Source organism: Tupaia chinensis, unplaced genomic scaffold, assembly GCF_000334495.1.
Source record: "Tupaia chinensis unplaced genomic scaffold, TupChi_1.0 Scaffold000355_1, whole genome shotgun sequence".
Taxonomy (NCBI): domain Eukaryota; kingdom Metazoa; phylum Chordata; class Mammalia; order Scandentia; family Tupaiidae; genus Tupaia; species Tupaia belangeri.
In genome coordinates, this window is record NW_006159850.1 from 8,318,725 (window position 1) to 8,334,878 (window position 16,154).

A 16,154-nucleotide genomic window follows, 5' to 3' on the forward strand; every position below is an offset into this window, starting at 1 on the left:
GTCTCTTCACTTATTTCTTACTCACTCTGTCCACTTCTAGGTTACTAAGAGACTTTTTTTACAAGGTAGATTCCTTTATTTCCCTCAGTTATGTCTTTAATCTCCTTTAATTTAGTGGTGCCTAATTTTGTTATGAGTTTGTACTCTTGGTTTTTCTGACAATATACCCCCATATGTGACCACAGCTAGGACCATTGGTACAGTTTTCTTATAAAGAGTTCTGGAATCTTGGAGTTAAAAATGTTTTGGAGATTATGTACACCAGTGTTTCCTGAAAGTCAATTCATTGCACATCCCTCTCCAGTCCCCAACATGACATGCATCTTGCAGAAAGATTTTGATCTTCTATTGGAAGTGATACAGACTAATCTTCCCACATAAAGAATCTCAGTGCCGAAGATTCTGTGACATGTTTAACTTTGTATAATTTAATATTTCCCAGACTTACAGGGAATTATTATCTTTTTATTTTTTTCTAATATCTATTAATATCTCATAATGGTAATTCGAGAAGCACTGTGGAGAATGATGATTTAATCCAACACCCTCTTCAATATTCCTGATAGATCATCATCTACATAAAAAAAAATTCCACTGATGCCTCCTGTGATGCCGAGTTCACTACCTCACAAGCTATGCTCATTCAATTGATAGAAATAATTATTACAATGTTGTGCCTCATATCTTTTCACCCATTTCTCCCTCTCTTTTTTTTTGTAGAGAAGTTTTTGCTATAGGGCACGTGTGCTCACTGGAAAGACATAGAGAAACAAAGAGACAGAAAATGAGAAATTATCCCCCAGATAGGATGGCCATGTCACAATCCCTTCTCCTCTCAGGATTTTGGCAAGCATGCACATGCGCCCAGCATGAGTTCTAAGTTTCTGGGTCTGGGATTTGAACTGTGGTTGACTATGTGGGATTCCAGCGATGTAACCATTTTGCCATCTGCTGGCCCCAGTTTTTCTGCCTTTGGTTTTAATTCTGCTACTCACTGTAGGTACTCAATATTTTAAAATATTGGGTTGTTGGAAAAGTCATGATGTATTTTTACATAGGAAAAAAGTCATGATTTTTCTGATAGCCCAACAGTTCTTGTGTCCCTCCTCAGACTTTAATTCTTTTAATTTATTCTCTTTTATACCTACTGCCAAATTCCATTTTCTTTACCACACCCACCTCTTTTCCTGATACTCACCTGTGGAAATTTTTCTACACATTAAAAAAAAAAAAAAAAAAAGCAAACACTTTTTTATTTGTTTGTTTGTTTGTTTTGCCATAGGGCACATGTGCTTATCAGAGAAAGACAGAGAGAGAGAATGAGAAAGCACCCTCCCCCAGGGGGGATAGCCATGCTGCAATCCCTTCTCCTCTGTTCTCCTTTTGGGATTGAGCATGCACACAAGTACCCCTGGCATGTTTCAAAGCACCAGGCCCAGGACTCAAACTATACGGTTGGTCATGTGGGGTACAGCTAACTTAACTACTATGGCCACCACCTGGCCTTCTACACAATTTTTATTTTTTTAGCATGTCCAAACACACCTTAAAATTTAAGGAGTTACTTTCTTTAATCACCTTATTTCTAAAATTTCTGGAGTTCAAACATGGGAATTTATTTCTTTCTCACTTTCAGATCTTAAGAAATTAATTTTTATAATATTCATTAAACTTCTTTCTTCTAAAGAAATCTCCCTTTCCACACATCATACTCTCTGATTTGACTTGCCTAGATATTCAAGTTCCTTTTTAAGAAAACATATTTCAGGCTGCTAGTAGGCCTATTAAAATATACTATTTTCAAACCTATATACCTTGTCTTACATAATTGGTTTAATAGTACATCATCGTTATTTTTCTTCCAACCTTAACGTAATTTCCTATTAGGAAAAGCACCTAATACTGCCTTTTTTATTACATGCAGGAAATCTACCTCAGTGTTATAAAATCTTTCACTGAAGTGTTCTTTTCTAGGAGTCTCTACATTTATAGACTGAATTTTACTCCACAAGTATTTAACTCACCCATAAATTTCCTTCTCTTTGCTCAGTCTTTTTTCTCGCTACTGAGCTGACCCTGAACTTCCCAGTTCTGAAAGCAGTGCCAGCTACACCCTGACTATCATAATCATGTACTGGCTATTACTGGTTGAATATTGTCATGGGTCGAGTACTGAGCTAAATATTTTATGTGTGTTGTCTTATTTTCTTATTATAAGAACCCTAAAACAATAGCATTAAAAGGAAAAAAAAAAAGATTTTGGAGGCTAGTCAAACTTATCTGCAGTCACCCACTGCTTAAGGGCCAAGTCAGGACAGAGCCAATTTGATGTCATAGTGGAAAATTCTAACTTGTTAAATTATTCTTCAGTTGTGAGTCTAACTTTAATTTTCTGTTTTAAGTTTTTTATTTGGACACTTAATCCTATCTACAATGGACTCTTTCACTCCATCTTCCTCTCTCACTTCCCCCTTCCTTCCTCTCATTCTTTTTTATTCTTCTCTATTTTCCCTCACTTACTTCATCCCTTTCTCCTTCCTTGTCTTATTTTACCTGTAGGTCTATCATCATCTATCTAATCTATGCATCATCTCTCTCTTCTCTGTTTCCCCTCTCTTTCTTACTTTCTCACTTTTTCTTTGATAATAATACTATTTTTACTCAATTCTCCTGTTACTTCTTTTTTTTTTTTCCCCCTCTGTTCTGAACTATGCATGAGTTTATTCCATCATGAGAAAGCTCTGGTCTACAATGAAAGAGATCCATAACAGGACCTCAGGGGACTTAAGTTCTTGTCTCAGCTATACCCACACTATCCTTCTGGAATGAATAAAAAAGACCAAAAGCATTCATTGTGTGCCAGGCATTGGGAAGAGGGAAAACTAATATGTGGCTACCAGACATTGAGCTACACTATTTGCCTAGTGCTGTGCCAACTATTTTATGTAATTCTCCTTGTTTTATTTATTCTTTTCAGTAACAATCCTACTTGGTAAGGTGTTTCATTCCCACTTAATAAGAAAGAATACAGCAGGCACGGAAGTTCCATATCCATGTGGAGTTAGGCATCTAACCAGGTCTAGCATCACATATACCAATGCTGTGAGCCATTGCACCAATGTGAATTCCACAAGTATGTGGCATATTAAAAGGTATCATGGAATAAAATGGTTTCTGAGATCATGTAAGTTTGAGATATTTAGGGCTAAATTAAATCCAATTGGATCACACTGAAATAAGTGACTTTTATGATTCAAGACAAGGGACAAATAACTCTGCTTTGGTTCCCTTCCTACAATACTACACAACCTCATAGGCGGTGTTCAGGAGAAAATTCAAAAATATGTCAGAGCTTAAAAACATTCTTATATTTAAAACTGTGCGGGGCCCAAAGACATTAATAAGAATGCATACTTATGCTAAGTGATAATGCAAATGTAAATGTCATATTTCTTCTAAGGAAAATTCATAGCTGAAAAAGGCAGAGGCATACCCCAGTGGTGACGACAGCGGAATAATCCTTTACAACCAATTGCTGCCTTTTTAGTAATTAACAAGCTCCATATAGATTGAAAGGTCATTTCTCATCCCCTTTCTCTAACGGTCTTTAATATTTACCAAATAGTGTTGCTTTGTTGGAAATGTCACAGGCTTTACAGCACAAGGGTGATTCCACAGAGTGATTCATGAGGACTTAGTTCATTAAGAAAATTGCAACTCATGTATTTGGGGGCTGTATCTCTTCTGCTCTCAAAGAATTCTCTTTGATTAGAAAAGTGAATTATGTTGACTTATTTCTGTTTGTAGGTGGCCTCTAATTAAAATAAAAAAAGATACTATGTCTTAGCCTTAAGGATGTATTTTCTTTACAATGGCCATTAGAAGTTTCAAGACACAAGTTGTGATGGCAAATGCAAAGCAATTCAGAGCTGAATTCTCTTTCCTCTCTGTAGTCACTCACTTCTTATTAAGCACGAAGTCTTTCTCATAATGAAAAATGTGTATTATGAAAAATTAGATGTGTATTTCAAAAAGTTTTGTACCAAAATAAATCCATACTTTCTATCCACTTCTCCACTAACTTTCTAAAGTCCCTTAGCCTCTATTAACCCAGTTTTTTTTTTTTTTTCCTAGAGACTTGGGAGTCTTCTTTAAACTCAATTCTTTCTTCTCCAACTGTAACTCATCATCAAGTTCTGCCTACTTGACCTAAACATTGTTCAAATCTTTCTCTTTCACTTCCACAGTTTCTACTGAAACTCATGTCAGCATCACCTTTGTAATAGCCTTCCAGCTGGTCTCCCTTCTTCCAAATCATCCTTCATTCCACTAGGAACTGGAGCTAGAACAGTGCTTTAAAGACTATCTGTGGTTAAACAAAGCAAAGCAAAACTTCTCTTTCCCCAATAAACCAGCATTCTTATGAAATGAAAAAATAAAAATAAAATACTATAAAAATATGATTGGCTATTACAGCAATCGAAATGCCAAGTTTCTAAATATAACACTTAGTCTCAATTTCTGTCCTCATTGTCTAGCAACAGACTTCAATTCTGGCACTGACCTGAAGTTCACACTTTGAGTGTCACAAAGTTAGAGAGAGTGTAAAAACTTATAAATCAGATCAAGATATTACCTAACTAAGGGACCAGCAGGTAGCCTAGTAGTGGTTAAAGTGCTAGACTCCCACATGGCCTTCTGTGGTTTGAGTCCCAGGCCCTCCAGCTTAAAACTCATGCCAGGCGTGAGTGTGTGTATGCCTAAAATCCTGAGAGGAGAATGGAAGAAAAGGGATTGCAGTGTGGCCATCCCCTCAGGAGGTGATTTCTTGCTTTCTGTCTCTCTTGGGGGTGTATGCACTCTATAGCAAAAAAATCTCTCAAAAAATGTATCTGTTATTTAGAGACAACGGCCTTATCCTTCTCCCAATATCACTGTTAAAGATCCTCTTTCTCTGGAAAATTTAAGATGTTTAGACATATTTGACAGTCCTCCCATCAAAAATAAGTATGTATGTTCTTGCCTTTTGCCTTGAGCCTGGCCAAATTCTGTGGCTACTTGTTCAAAAGAATAGGGCAGAAGCGATATTGTGCCAGTTTCTAGGTTCAGCCTTCCATATTGACCATTTGCATCGTCTGTCTCTTGGAAATGATGAGAGAAGATATCCACCATCAAAAAAGTCTGACTTTCAACTGCCACACTGTGAAGAAGCCCACGTTAGTCACAGAGAAGGCACCATGAATACAGGGATCCTTAACCAATTCACAGAGTGAGGATGAGGACAGAAGCTCTCAGGTGACTTCGATCTCATGTACCATCTGGCTGCATCTGTAGGAGAGACCCCAAGTGACAACCACCCAGTTGAGCCCATCCACCTTTGACACATGAGAGATAGTGATTATTTTAAAATAATACATTTTGTTTGTTGAACAACAATACACTACCGAAAGAATTTCTCTGCTGTGCTATTTGACGATATCCATTATCTTTTGTTTTGTGAAATACACATGGTAAACATTGATATCAGCCTGCCTTGGTTTGATTTTTTTTTTTCTAAGAAGCAGAACCTGAGATAAGGATTTTATTGCAGATCACTCCTAGGTCAGATAAAAGATGACATTTTCTAGTGATCTCTACTCGATAGATGTTGTGGTGCAAAGCTATCATAATAGCCAAAGGGAGAACATTTAGGAGTTGCATTTTCCTTGTTGCTCTCTATCCAGGAAAGTGAGCCCAGAAACTTTTGTAATCACAAAGACAGGTCCTCTGGAGACCTGAATTTCTATTTCACGAGGGATCTGCTAGAGACTGTGTGGAACATGCCCCAGAGTTGCCCCACTGATAGAAAGGAATATAGAAAGCTGGGGTGTTAACCCACCAACTCTTTTATTTTTCCAATAATTTAAATTCAGTTTTTAAACTTTTAAAAGTTTTTAACTTACTTTTTTACATTCGATCACTGTGTATCACTGCAATATACCAAGTGAATATTCCCCTTATAAATACACTGCATATTGGTCCAGTTAAAGACATTACCATGTACATTATAATCGACAAGTATCTTTTCATATTTTTTTGTTTTGTTTTGGAGAGGCTTTTGCCACAGGGTGTGTACGCTCATGAGAAAGACAGAGAGAGACAGAGAGACAGAAAGCGAGAAATCACCCCCCCCCCCCGGGGGGATGGCCACACCACAATCCCTTCTCCTCCATCACCGCAATCCCTTCTTCTCCATTCTCCTCTCAGGATCCTGGGAACGCACACCCAGTGTGAGTTTAAGCCATCGGGTCCGGGACTTGAACTGTAGTGGACTACTTGGGAGTCCAGTGACATAGCCATTATGCTAACTGCTGGTCCCAATATCTTTTCATTTTTGTTCACTTAAATGTTTTGCTTATTTTTTTTTCTCCCCCTTGAAAGGATAGGAAAATAGTGAGTAAAACACCTGCACATCCATATTTATTGAAGCATTATTTACAATTGCTAAGATATGGAACTTACCAACTCTTACCCATGCATGGTTGAGGGTCACTTCTGGAATATTAATTCTCTGATACTTCAGCCTGCACAGTAGGAAGCTCAAGCACACTTCTGAGGCTGGTGACTGGTCAGGTAGCGATGTAGAAAGCCACATCCAGAAAACGGTCGGTGACTTCTGTGGTGGGAGAGGCAGATGTGGGTAAGTTCCACAAAGTAGGGCAGGAATTTCTTTCTTTCCTTTTTTTTTTTTTTTTGGAGAGGCGTGTGCGTTCGCCCGACAAACAGGGGGAGATAGGGACAGAAAGCGAGAAATCATCCCCAGAGGGGATGGTCACACTGCAATCCCTTCTCTTCCATTCTCCTCTCAGGATCTTGGGCACACACGCACACGCACCCGGTGTGAGTTTTAAGCCACTGGGTCCGGGAGGTGAACCGCAGTCTACTACGTGGGAGTCCAGCAACATAGCCATTACGCTAACTGCTGGTTCCCTAGGGACAGGAATTTCTCACTTTCTGCTTTATACATCCTGCCTGGTGCTTTCAGGGCATGCAAGCCCTAAAAATTTAACATCTTTGTTAAATGAGTAAAAAAATGGGAAAGACACTTCATTTCATAAAGATTGTAGTAATGGTCTATACTCCAGGAAGCCTAAATTGTAGTCTTGGAATTTGTTGTTGAACTTGGCAAGCTCCTCCTCTTCCTAAGCGTCATTAGAAGATAAAGGGGCTGGGCTTTCTGGTTCTTGTGAGTAGAATATATTGGGTCATTGGAAAAGTCATGGCACATTTTTTGCATAGAAAAATAGGTCCTAACTTTTCTGATGACCCAATATATAGTCCTATTAGGTCAAGAGATTATATTCTAAGCTGAAGAAGTTAGTTTTTATTAAGACATAAAATGAATGTTTTAATGATAAATTATGATTAATGGAATCATGAGAATTACATTGTGATTTTCTGTCCTTTCAAGAAGTTGACTGTTGTTGGGATCAGCAGTTAGCATAATAACTATGTTGCTGGACTCCCATGTAGTTGAGTACAGTTTGTGTCCTGGACCTGGTGGCTTAAAACTCACACCGGGCACGTGTGTGTGTGTGCCCAAGATCCTGAGATGAGAATGGAGGAGAAGGGATTGTGGCATGGCCATTCCCCCTAGGGGGTGATTTCTCACTTTCTGTCTCTCTGTCTGTCTCTCTCTGTCTTTCGGCGAGTGCACATGCCCTATAGCTAAAACCTCTCCAAAAAAAAAAAAAATTCTACTATTGAAGCTACCCAGTTTGTGACATTTTTTAAAATGACAGTAGAAAGAAGTCAGAAGAAGGTGATTTTGATTCTGCATGAAGAAGTAATATGGGCTCACAAAAATTGAGTGGCTGCCCTAGATAGCTAACCCATGGACATATTTACTGAGTGTCCACCTTCTTATAGGTATTGTCTAGGCTGTACTCCACTGGCCTGGATATGACTGAGTGAGTCAGGAGGGACACTCCTAACATTGCAGAAATGAGCTGGTGGCAGACAGTGTTTTCCAAAGATCACCGTATGAATGCCATATGCTCTTCTTTCAATGCAATGCTAACACCTCCATCTAGAATTGAGGTCTATGTTCCTTCTTCTTGAGTCTGGGTGAGTCTAGAAATGCCTGAAGAGTCCCACTTTCTTTAGCCCCATCTGGTAAAATCTTCCCATACCAGGTACCAGGCATAAGAATGATAAAGCCCTTAAGTTGATCCAAACTTCAGCCCCCATTTGACTGCAAACTCAGGAAGGACCTTGAGTTGGGAACTGTGGAGCCAGTCTGTATTCCTAACCCTCAGAAACTTTGAGGATAATCAACAAGTATTATGGTTTTAAGCAACCAAGTTTTGGGGTGATTCATCCCACAGCAGTAGATAACTAGTCATAGTTAAACAATAAGGAATCTGTAAACCGATATATCACTATGCTGCTTCTAATTTTGAGTCTATCCTTGCATCATCAGCTTTCATTACAATTAATATAATACGACTGAAGTTCTCTCCACTGCCAGTAGAGTTCACGGTGGAAGCCAGGGGTCTTGGGCATAATATAGCCCCCCTGCTACCTTTGATGATCTTTAAGTGAAGACTTATGTATGTATGCTATGCTTTTCTTTTCATTTTGCCCTGTGTAAACACATTTTTCTAACCTTGCTGTTAACAATGGCCAAGTAGAAATTAATCAGTGAAAAGAAGACTGGTTTTTATTGATGACTGTATATGTGGATTTGCAACAAGGTCCTACTGGAGCATATAGATGCATTGCTTTTTCATTTTCCTTTGACATTTTTTAACACTAATTCTCAAAAGCACACATAAGCTCTAGTAACAGCAACAAACACATTTTGAAAGGAGGTAACCATAGATGATTGAAATATCAAAAGTTATTGAAATAGAAAATAATAGTTCTTTCTCATTGCATGAACTACTTTTTGGATTGAATTACTAAATTCACTAAGTATTTTGACACAACAGAGAAACTAATGTATTATCTCACCTGTAATTCTTTATTTTCATCTGCAATAATAGATTGAATAGTTAGGTCATTGTACTGCTTCTGTATAAACAAAAAAATCTGAGACAGATATCATAATCTATATCAGTCATAACAAGTGTCCACATTCTAGATGAGAAAGCAACCTCAGAAAGAGATCTTATTTTAGACCTCTCTCTCTCTCTTTTAAGGTTTTTGCCATAGGGTGTATGTACTCACTGGAGAGATACAGAGAGAGACAATGATAGGGAAAGTGAGAAACCATCATCTAAGGGGAATGGTCATGCCACAATCCCTTCTCCTCCATTCTCCTCCTGGGATTTGGCCACACACGCACATGCACCCAGTGTACTTTTTGAACTGGCAGGACTGTGACCAGTTGTCCAGGACTCAAACCACAGATGGCCATGTAAGAGTTCAGTGCCTTAACCATTACATCACCTGCTGGACCCCATTTTACACTTCTATTCTTCCAAGTGCCTGACATAGTTCTGAAGCAGATACTGGTTATGGAATGATTATACATACATACATACACACATGCAAACATATATGAAAATGAGTATGTATGTGAGTGTACAGTTGTCTATGTGTAGGTTACCTATCATGTAGGAAATGTCCTAGCCGTTAGGGATACAATGATTTTTTTTTTTTTTTAAACCACATGTGTTCAGACCAACAGGTGGTGTGGTGATAAAGGCATTGGATCTCACATGCCAAATCTGCTGGTCAAGTCCTGGACCTGGTGGCCTGAAAACATACAGGGCAGGTGTGCATGTGTGCCCAAAACTCCTAAAGGAAATGAAGGAGAAAGGATTGTGGTGTGACCATCCTTCCTGGGGAAGGGTGAGGGAGAGGGGTGGTTTCTTACTTTCCTTCTCTCTGTCTCTCTCCAGTGACCTCATACAGCCTATGACAAAAAATTCTCAAACAAAACAAAACACATGTGTTCCACATCATTATGAAGCTTACATTCTAATTTTAAAAGACAAAAATTAAATAAATAGCCATAAAATCTCCAAAGTAGTTTTTAGGATAAAGAATAACCAGAAGTCTATTTTATGACTGGTTGAAAAATGTGTTAGAACAACTGCACTGAAGAAACCAATCCTGCATTACCTACTATGCTGAGCATTTGGGTAAACCCAACTGAAATGTGTACATATATTTACCAAAAAATGAGTATTAGGAAGTTCCTAGTGGTACTACTTGTAATGTCCAAATGTGAATGATATGAAAATGCCCTTTAGCATTACAATGGCTTTAAAAGTTCTAGTATATTCATATCATTGAAAACTGCACAGTAAAGGAAAGAAATGACCAACAACTATACAGAACATTGATGAATCTAACCAACATATAAGTAACTAAATGTGCCTGCTCTGTTTACATGAAGTGCTACACTGGGAAAGCTAATCCAACCTCTTAGAATAAGAACAGCATTATTGGGACCAGCAGTTAGTGTAATGGCTATGTCACTGAACAACCATGGTTCGAGTCCTGGACCCAGTGGCTTAAACTCAAGCTGGGCATGTGTGTATGCATGACCAAGATCCTGAGAGGAGAATGGAGGAGAAGGGATTGTGGTGTGGCCATACCCCCTGGGGGGTGATTTCTTGCTCTCTGTCTCTCTGGTGAGCGCACGCACCCTATAGCAAAAACCTCTAAAAAAAAAAAAAAGAAAAAAAACAGCACTATCTTTGGTGAGGTGAGGTAGTGACTGGAAAACTATCTGTGCTACTGGCCACTGTCTGTGGTGGTTTTGTTTGTTTTTTTTTAATCTAAGAGTTGCAGCATAAAAGTACTAATTTTACTGTGTATTATTCTGTATGTATGTTATACATTAATATTGAAAGACAAAATGGTCAATGTCTCACTATTGTAAGTTTAATGCTAGTCTTGGGAATGGCAAGACTCTTTATGATAGGGATCTGATGTACCCTTTCAACCTTATTTCTTTTTCTTCCCTGCCAGTCTTTGCCCAACGGCATCAGTCTTCTCTCAAGTTGCCACACTGTTTTCCATCTGCTTGATTCTACCGTGTGGTTTTCTTACCTGAGATACACCGCTATTATTCCCATTCCTTCTCATTGCATGTCCAGGCTCAGGTGTTACATTCTATTTTATAGAAGATTTTCCTAAATTGCTCTCTGTACCCATATTTTACCCCATGTATTGATCAGTTCCCTTGCTGTATTTTTTATTATGACATATTTAAAATGACTCATTTACATATCTGATCACCTCCCTTCCTACCCCCATAGACTCCAGATGGAGCAATGTCAGTGGTGGGATCTCTTCTTGGACTTCTTTATCTTCTAAGCACCTGACATAATTCCTGACATATTGAATATGCTAGTAAATGCTTGAATAAAATAAATACATAAGTGGATGCTGGAATAAATATGACTTAGATACACATATAACTAGATTGCCAAATAAAGAAAGGAAGCTGGAGACTCCCATTTTTAGAAACAGTAAACCTATTAACTCTAAAGTGATCAATCCAAGCAGGAGATGGGATTTTTGGAGCACTCTAAAGAAATAGAGCCACCAGATAAATAATTATTGTTGCAGGCAGGAAGGATGGATGAGGAGAACTTTGAGTGTGCATATACACACACACACACACTTTTTATGCGCATGATGTTAAAGTCAATTTCCACACAACAGAAAAATGCAGCTAATTCCCTTATAGCTAATCGATGCATCTAACTCATGCATTCACCCACTCACTTATTCATTCATATCTCTTTATTTAGCAGTGACTTATGCTAGGCAACATGCTAAGTGCTAGGGATTACAGGTGATTCAGTCACTGTCCCTAAAGAGAAGAACATCCAAACATTTTATGACGTTTATCCAGCTTGATTATTAAGAGCTAGGAAATGCTACCATTTTATCTACTCTCAATGTTTTTAGAATCACTGTTTGTTTATCCGAAACATTTCAGAAGAGTCCTCAAACCACTCATGCTGTTTATAATCCACCCAATTTTTGCCTTTATATATTCCATAGGAAATAAATAAGATTTACCTTTTGGACACTAATATGGCAGAGGCAGGAAGGATGGATGAGGAGAACTTTGAGTGTGCATATACACACACACACACTTTTTATGCACATGATGTTAAAGTCAATTTCCACACAACAGAAAAATGCAGCTAATTCCCTTATAGCTAATCGATGCATCTAACTCATGCATTCACCCACTCACTTATTCATTCATATCTCTTTATTTAGCAGTGACTTATGCTAGGCAACATGCTAAGTGCTAGGGATTACAGGTGATTCAGTCACTGTCCCTAAAGAGAAGAACATCCAAACATTTTATGACGTTTATCCAGCTTGATTATTAAGAGCTAGGAAATGCTACCATTTTATCTACTCTCAATGTTTTTAGAATCACTGTTTGTTTATCCGAAACATTTCAGAAGAGTCCTCAAACCACTCATGCTGTTTATAATCCACCCAATTTTTGCCTTTATATATTCCATAGGAAATAAATAAGATTTACCTTTTGGACACTAATAACTAAAACATAGCGATAAATTAAAAAAGAGAAGTAAGGAGAGGGAGAAAGAGATGGAAGGAATAAAAGAAGGAAAGAAAAGTTTAGTGAAATTTATTCTCCATCCAAGGAGAAATATGAGTTTTCTGATTTTCCCCAGGGAAGTTTCTATCCTGCCATTAGAAACTACAGAGATCAGTGAGGAGCTCCGTCAAGCATCTCCTCTGTTTGGATGATAAACAGGTCACCAGGAGGAAAGAGTTATGGTGTTCAAATGTGATCTACTTTATATCCTTAGTGTATCTTACTGTTAAAAATTACCTCACCACTTTGGGGACCTCTTTCTTTTTTCTTTAAATATTTAAGTATGCTAGACACCAGAGCTGCTGAACAAACCTCAGCTTACTTTCCTTTCCCTTTCTGAAGTGTTAATCACAACTGTTCCAGCTGTAAATGGCCCGAGGGAGGGCCAACCACTTTCTCCTGCGTACTCGCACTTTGTATATATCAGTATGAACTCACGCTCTCTCCATACAACTGTGTACAGGGATTCACCTCACTGCATTTAATCATTTGGGTGTGGATCTGTCTCTTCTTGACTTTAAACTTCTGGAGTGGAGCTTAAAGATTTCAGATTTTAATCTCCACATCCCTGAATCCCTGACGCGGGGTTCACATTTGAAAGATTTTATGTTTATGAAATAAACTGGATCTAGTGAGTCTTATATCTGGCTGTTTTGACAATTATTTCTCTAAAGATATATGTTTTAAATAGTTGACACCGTGACTGGTCTTGGTTTTGCTCCTATTGAATACTTTGATTCTAAATTGACTCAGAGGTTTTAAAAGCATCAGGCTGGTAAAATCGGCACAGAGATTCTGCGTGTTGATGCTTTCATTCTGTGAGGAAAAATGCACTAACAAATGCAGACACATCTTCCCAAACTGAGTACAAGAGGGAACACATGATTGTCACCCCTCTGGAAATCCCAGTGCCCACTACAGAAGGAAGTCTGTCTTTGAGAGCTGGGGGGACTGGTTGCTCAGCTGTCACTTTTTTCTCACATTTATTCTGAATGAGCACAACCCATCCATCAGTGCTTAAAGAGTTTTCCAACAGTACATTGACCTTGAATGCGGCACATTGATTTTCAGTAACGCACTGCAAATAGGGTCGTTACTGAGTCACCCAACAGTGAATGTGATTGGGAACAGATTTCTGAAATTCCAATAGGGTGCCACCTGCCTTGGATGATGGATCAGCCTACTGGAAACCATCAATCCTTGCTGGGGTCTTGAAAATGGTGACACCTGTATGAAATTTATCATTATGGACACATAAGGCAAAACATAAGACCAAGCCCAGGCTTTTCCACGATGGTAGAGCCTCTTGGGTAAGTGGTTGGTTTTGTTTGCAGCAGCATTTATTTACTGAAATGCTTTGCTGAGAAGGACCCACTGGTGATGGTGACAAAGATGTAAGCACTATAGGGAATTCCATCTGCAGCAAGGATTGAACGATAGATAAAAAGCCTGTGTCTTAAGCTGTTAGAGGTTAACGCCAGATCAATTAAGGTGATTGTTTCTTAGATTGCATTGGACAAATGTACACACACAGGGACATTAGCACAACCAGAAGAGAAGAACAAAGAGAAATTAACTGATGCTAGACTCCAAATCAGACTGGAAAATGATTTTATGTTCTTTTGAAATGCTGAATTATCTTAATGAAGAGTTTCCTTTCAAAGTGAGGCTCCTGCATCCTTTTTTATTTTAGTACAAGAAACTTTAGAACAAATAAAGAGGTTTTATCAAGAACTGGATAATCATAGGGGCCATACTAATTTTGTAACAATATGAGTTTTAGAATCTAGATCTATTTTTTTTAATATTACATAGTTTTCGCCATATAAGTATTAATAATTGTCACGTACTGACTTTCTGCCATGTGTCAGTTACTACCATGGCACATTACAGGCATTGCACTAACTTCCTAATAACCCAAGGATATAGGTCTGAATTTCTTCCCTCATTACAGATGGGGAGACTGAGGAACAGTTTTCTCAACTGAGACTTGAGAAAGTTGCTTGGGCTTTTATCGTTTTTAAGAGAACTGAGATTGGAAATCCAGTCTTTGCTTTTTGACTTTAACCCTCTCATACTTTCCACTATGGTTTGCTGTTGCTCTGATGATGTAAAAATTTATGACATGGTTATGTAAATACACATTCAGGTTCTAATACTGTCTACCTAACAGCAGCAAACTACAGCTGACTGTACCTTGGTCCTTTGTCCAAAAGAGTTAATAGATGTTGCTGGGCATATGCAGTTTGCAAAGGTGCTCCTTTGGGAGTGGCTAGGCTCATATTTAGACTACTTAAATTATAAGCCGCTTTGTAGAGGGCGAGTGTTTGGAGAGGTCTGAGTTTTATAATTGGTGCTTGTGGTGCGCACTCCAACCCACCTGTCTTCTCTTTGTTTCAGACAATCTAGTATTGGACATACATCACTCTCTCTCATCAGACTCGGGGCTGAAATCTAGCCAGACAGGACCTACAGTGATGATAGGTGAGAGTCACCACAGGTAAAATTCAGCCCAAGCTACTCATAGCAAGGCTTAGAAAATGTCCATCTCACTTCTTTTGATAATTAAGTCTTACACTGGTGGGGAATTCAATGCCTGCAGCCCAAATGAGTTGCTTTGTATGATCCTGCTTATTCCTACATATTTTCTCTGCCTGACTTACTTTCTGGAGAAGGTACAGAGGTCTGGCTCCAAACTATAGCTTGGTTGATTCAATAATTCACTCATCTCAACCTCCATCTCCCACCTGAATTCAAGTTTGGGTTCTCAGTGCATCCTACATGCCTCTGAGGCTTTTATAGAGGTCAGGCCTTCCTTTGTCTTTCTATTTTGAGCACCTAGTATAAAGCTCTGTATATAGAAGACCCTCAATGCACTTTCTTTAAAAGACAAAAAGTGTTAACAGAGAGACCCCATCCTGGTGTAGAGCATTCTTCCACCTCAGAAAAAAAGCTGTGAGGCCATGTGGTCCAATGAAGATCAAGAGTATGGCTTTTCTATGAGGATGACCTGAGGACAGGGACTGTCTTGGGATTTGTAGGCTCATAGTGAGAAGATCTCAGCTCCCGTGATGTTCATTCTCTGCGTCTTAAACACAGTAAACATTTAACAAGATTCATTGAAAAGCATAATTTTTCACTAACTACATGGATAAATAAACATCTTCTTGAATGAATAAGTATCTGCTGAGCGAATGAATGCGGTAACTGAATATTTTCTGAACGAATCGATGGATGGCTATCTGTTGAATGACTAGACATGACTTGGCTATGTTAAATTTCCCACAGTGCAAGGAATTCAAGCTGAACGGATACAGTGGGTAACTTTGAATCCAAACTTGTCAATGTGTTGTATTCAAACTGTCTGAATATCTGAACTCCTCAAGCACACAATTGATGAAACTAACTATGCAGAAATCTGTCTTCAAAATTCCAAAATCTTCCCCACAGTTCTAGCTTCTATGTCTAAAGATATACCTCCCACTCATTTTCACATTTTTGAATGAGCAGGAAAATGGTATCCTGAGTGGAGAGTATACTGTGTATGTTCAAGGAATGAATGGGGCTA

General features: G+C 38.5%; 1 long non-coding RNA gene across 1 annotated transcript in view; it reads left to right on the forward strand.

Annotated features, from left to right (window-relative positions):
- LOC102490339 (uncharacterized) overlaps positions 1 to 15,064 on the forward strand; it is an 87,658-nt gene extending 72,594 nt beyond the window's left edge. Inside the window, exon 3 of the long non-coding RNA XR_335186.1 lies at positions 14,987 to 15,064. This is a non-coding gene — a long non-coding RNA (uncharacterized LOC102490339). The remainder of the gene's footprint in view (positions 1 to 14,986) is intronic.
- The last annotated feature ends 1,090 nt before the right edge of the window (positions 15,065 to 16,154 follow it).